Raw genomic sequence first — 5,531 nt, 5'->3', positions numbered from 1 at the left:
TGGTAAGCCCTCCCCAGAAGGAGCTGAGGATGGAGTGTGAGCAGCACGATAGATGAGATGGTGGTGATGTGAAAGGATCTGTGGAACATTCAGTGGTGATATGTGTCCCTGCTACTGGTTGTGCAAGATCCCTGAAGAGAGTAGCCCTTTGGGTACATGATGCCATGATGAGAGTTTGTACTGAAGGGGGCAGAAGGAGGACTTATCCTGGGGGAGCAGATGACACCATTCATCCTCTTCCTGCACTTGATCATATTGCAGATGCAGTGGCCAGCCACACTGACCTGCTCCACAACGGCCTCCCAGGCCGGTGAAGTGAGGCTGGTATGCTTCTTGGAGCCATCGCTGGGGTAAAGGAGATCCCTACGCTGTCCACTTCTCTGATCAAGGCCTGGAGGGCATCGTGGCAGAAGCTGGGTGCAGCCACCTTCTGCTGTGCAGAATTCTCTGAAGGTCTCTTGGAGACAGCTGCACTGGAGAGAGTAGAAATGCGTGTTCTTGGGTGGCGTTTAAATATGGCACCCAGACCTTCGACCCCGTTAGGTAATGGTAGGGTGGACAAATCAGTTCCCGGCCCATCAGGTGATTTGGAGAGATACTCGCCTGTGCATAATTAATGAGCTTCCGAGCGCAAAATTGCTTGCGATATTCCGCCATTCCAACCAGCGGGAAATGCCTTGTGGAACCCGCCCGCCACTGCACTTAGCTTCAAAAGTGGAAAATTCTGCCCATAGTTCATTCCTCGCACATTTTACTATAGCCTGTGCACATGGGGGAGGTGAGAAACTTTCTCCTGCAGGCTAATGGAGATAAAGGAGATAGCCAAGAAGTTTCAAACTGGGAAGAAATTAATCAGACAACATCATGGTACAAAATAAAAATGAAGAATCTGGAGGAATCACAGGTAAAATGCATAATGAAAAGCAAAGGGAAAGAACAATAACAACAACTTGCACAGAACAGATTTGGCAGTCAAATAAACGCGTGATGGAAATGGTGCCTTTGACCAAGAGTCTGCTTTCCCTGTTTGATCGGAGCATTCAACAAATTGTAACAAGACAAGCTCACCACAAAACTGGTCCTGACTTTCATGACAATTATGGAAATGCTATCCTTGTAGGAGGATTAGCATTCTGTGTTGCTTGTGTTGGAGTTATGTTGCGACGCAGTCTGGACTCACATGGAACATCTCTGCTATCGACAAGATCACCCCTCAACATTGGAGGGAAGGCTAGAGGAATGGATCAAGTGTTTGCAAGAAATTGAGTACAGATGGGCTAGATTGCAAATTTGCTTCTAGGCTCATGGCTTCTACTATACTGATTACCTCTGTATATTGGGTCTCATAGTAAATCAATAAATTATAGAAACTTTAAAAAAAAAACTGGGTATCCATGAGGTGCTGTGAGGCTGAGGCCTGGGAGCTCAGGAGAACATTTCAAAAGAATGAGCTGCTCTTCACTGGCAGTCCCTCACAGCCAAAAGTGTAAGCGGGGTGGCAATCGGGGCAGGGGTAGCAGCAGGGGCAGGTGGAGGATGAAGCGATACCAGATCTCCCCCCTGACCCACCCAACTTCAGCAACATGGGTGTAGTAATTATGGCTTTATTTAGTGTGCCACATACCTTTAAGAATAACAGGTGTTAGGAGAGATCACATGATCTGTAATAACCAATAGGAGAGTAGCACGGGCTACCTCAGCAGTCAGTGTAGTGTTAGAGTTGGAGTTGAAGGCACACGTGTAGCTGCTGCTGAGTATATTGTAAATAAACTTAATGTTTCCACCCAAAAAGTGTATGCAGATCAACTCTACCTTTAATAGTGCAACTCGGCCACCCTACAACAAACTGGTGATGAGGATAAAACAGGGCTGAACAGAAGAAATCAAGTTAAAAAGGAATTGGCACTGTACCTCGCCTGGTGATTGTAAGTAGCAAGTTCTATTAGAATTGAACAAGTTATCACCTCTCAAAATGCCACAGTTTTCTGGAATTGATCCTTTTGAACCAGCCACAGCTGATTGGTCTCAATACATAGAACGCCTCACGTTCTTTTTTCAAGCGAGCGAGATTACGGGGGAAGAGAAGAGGCGAGTGATCCTCTTGAGTACTTGTAGGAGCAAAACCTATGGTTTGATTCAAAGTTTGAGGGCATCCAGTGCCCCAGATTCAAAAAATTGTGATGATTTGGTGGAACTCATGAAGGGTCATTTCCAACCCAAGCCCTCAGTCATGATGCAGAGGTTTAGATTTAATTCACAAAATAGAGCCCTGAGTGAGACAAATGCATGCTACGTGGCAAATCTGAAGCAGTTAATAGAACATTGTGAGTTTGGTCCAACTCTGAACGACATGCTCAGAGATTGTTTAGTGTGTGGTGTAAAAGAGGACACTATTCAGAAAAGATTATTGTCCGAAGTGAATCTGGATTTCAAGAAGGTGCTAGAGATAGCACTGGCCATGGAAGGTGCAGCAAGAGATTCAAAAGCAATACAGAGTGCGCAAAATGGTGCCAACCTCCACATCGGGCAGGAAACCTCATCTGAAAATGGCGCAAAAAGCAAGACTCCGCCGAGAAGCAGGAAACAGCCCTGGCTAGACGAAGAATTAAGAAAAATAGCTTAGCAGCGAAATCAAAGAATGATTTTAATTGAGGTGGAAAGAAGCAGTCTTTTAGCAATGGGCAGGTTAAAAAAAATCGAATGTTACCATTGTCACAGAAATGGACATATGATGAGGCAATGCAAGAAAAGATTCAAGCAGGCTTGTAAACAAAAGAAGAAGCCCAATGAAATCTATAATGTAGAAGAGCCTGAAACAACAAATCCAGACATTTACTCATTGTTTAATCTGAAAGTTGGAAAAGCAGAACCAATATTTGTCACAGTGAGAGTAAATGGCAAACCTGTTAGAATGGAAGTGGTCACAGGAGCTTCCACCATAGTAATTGAGGAACATACCTTCAGGTATTTGAATAATGGTGAACATCAATTGAGTTTAGGAGAATCAGCTGCCAAGCTAAAAACATACACGGGTGAAGACGTTCAAGTAAAAGGCATAAGTAGAGTAACTCTTCATTATGGAAGTCAATCAGCAAAGCTACCCTTGACGGTGGTAGCAGGTGAAGGGCCAAGCCTCCTGGGATGAAATTGGTTAAAGATGATTAAGTTAGAATGGGCTGAAATTTTTCAGTTGAGAGCAAGTGGGCTACCAGAGCTACTTAGAAAGTACGCCACCATCTTTAAGGGTGAACTAGGGAAAATCCAGCGATGGAGGCCAAGATTCATGTGGATCCGGAAGCAACCCCTCGCTTCATGTAGGTGAGACTGGTGCCATATGCCCTACGAGAAAAAGTTGATATTGAACTGAATAGAGTAGAGAAACTGGGCCATTTACAACCCATTCTGTTCTCAGAATGGGGAGCACCCATAGTCCTCGTCCTTAAGCCCAGCCAAAGCGTCTGAATTTGTGGACACTACAAACTGACGGTTAATAAAGTTGCTAAGCTAGACAGACACCACATTCCAAAAATCAAAGAACCTGTATGCCAAGCTGGTAGGAGGGACAATGTACGCAAAGCTTGATATGATTCATGCTCATCAACAACAACTAGAGTTGGATAATAACCCCAGGGAATTTGGCACAACTAATATCCACAAAGGCTTGTACAAATATACACGATTGTCTTTTGGTGTCTCCTCCGCTTGTGCCATCTTTCAGAGAACGTTGGAAAGCTTACTGCAGGGACAATGTATTGGTGACAGGATTCACTGAAAAAGAGCATTTGGCAAACTTAGACGAAGCCTTAAAATATTTCTTGCAAGCTAGAGTGCATTTAAAAAAAGAAAAGTGCACATTCCAAGCAAGGGAGGTAATCTAATTGGGTCACCGGCTATTTTCACAGGGGCCTCAACCTGTCTGAGGAGAAAATGTGAGCGCCATAAGAGAGGCACCTGCACCAAAGAATGCCTCAGAGCTCAAATCAGTCCTAGGAATGATCAACTATTATGGGCGGTTCTTACCCAATTTGTCTACCCTCCCCCCCTGCATTCTCTACTCAAAAAGAACTAAGTTTGAACTTGGGAGGCTTCCCGGAAAGAAGCTTTCATAAAGCTGAAACAATTGTTGCTCTTGTCCAATCTATTAGTGCACTATGACCAGACGAAATAATGGATGCTGATATCTGACGTATCTCCCTATGGAGTGGGTGCAGTGCTCTCTCATCAGATGGACGATGGCATGGAATGGCCAATAAGTTACTTATAAAGAACTCTCACCACAGTGGAAAAGGGATACTCGCAGATAGAAAAAGAAGGCCTGTCCATCATGTTTGCTGCCAAGAAATTTCACCAGCACATATACTGTGTGTGCTCGACAGACCAGAGGCTGGACAAGTCGGGACCCAGTCCTATCTCAGGTATGAGAACAATTGCTACATTGCTGATCACAGGAGCCCATATCTGATGAAATGAAACCGTACTTCAACAGAAGACATGAAATATCCAGCCAGGATGGCATCTTATTGTGGGGAGCATGAGTCATAGTTCCTCAAAGGGAAGGGAACCACTTTTAATTGAACTACACAGTGCCCATCCAGAAATTTCCTAAATAAAGACGATAGCACGCAGCTATTTATGGTGGCCTGGGATGGATGGCGAAATAGAGAGTTTAGTAAAGCCCTGTATGCAATGACAGCAACCGCAAAAGTTGCCAGTGACAGCTCCGTTACACTCATGGGAGTGACCAGGTAGACCAGGGTGCGGTTACACATTGACTAGGTTGGACCTTTCCTGGGAACAATGTTTCTGCTCATTGTCGATGCCCATTCAAAATGGTTGGATGTATATGAGGTGAAGTCACCAACATTGGCCGCTGCAATTGAGAAACCGCGTCAGAGTTTTGCCATTCATGGACTACCAGAAGTAGCCGTTTCTGATAATGGCACGGCATTTACAAGTACTGAGTTTCCACGGTTTATCAGCGTCAATGGTATCACTCATGTGAAAACTGCACCGTTCCACCCTTCCACAAAATGACTGGCCAAAAGGACAATTCGAATGTTTAAGGCAGGCATGAAAAAGCTAACAGGTGATTCCTTGGCAACCATGCTAGCACACTTTCTTTTTCGTTACAGGACTACCCCTCACACAACAACAGGTGTCACACCCGTGGAGTTATTGTTGAAATGCTGTCTCAGGTCAAGATTGAGTTTAATAATACTGAATTTAGAGGGGAAGGTGAAAAGGAACCAGGGAAGCCAAAAAGTAGACATGACTGGCATAGTTGTGAGAGGAAATTTACCATGGGAGAGCCAGTATACGTAAAAAATTTTGGGGAAGGACCAAAATGGTTACCGAATGAAATAAGTGCAGTGACTAGGACTTCCATCTTACAGCATGGAGGTGGAAGGCTGAGTCATCCATATACATGTGGACCATTTAAGGAAGAGAGAGGCAAATCACCTAGATATGACTCCACCAGTGACTATGACTGGGTCTGCATTTCCTTTTGAGGGTACACACCCCAGGACTGA

At 44.6% G+C, this 5,531-nt stretch overlaps 1 pseudogene; it reads left to right on the top strand.

The window, feature by feature from the left end:
• The first annotated feature begins 993 nt into the window (after positions 1 to 993).
• Positions 994 to 1,235, top strand: LOC144684039 (cytochrome c oxidase subunit 7B, mitochondrial pseudogene; annotated as a pseudogene).
• Positions 1,236 to 5,531: the final 4,296 nt, after the last annotated feature.

Source organism: Cetorhinus maximus, chromosome 8, assembly GCF_964194155.1.
Source record: "Cetorhinus maximus chromosome 8, sCetMax3.hap1.1, whole genome shotgun sequence".
NCBI lineage: Eukaryota > Metazoa > Chordata > Chondrichthyes > Lamniformes > Cetorhinidae > Cetorhinus > Cetorhinus maximus.
This window is presented reverse-complemented; position numbering and strand designations above follow the sequence as displayed.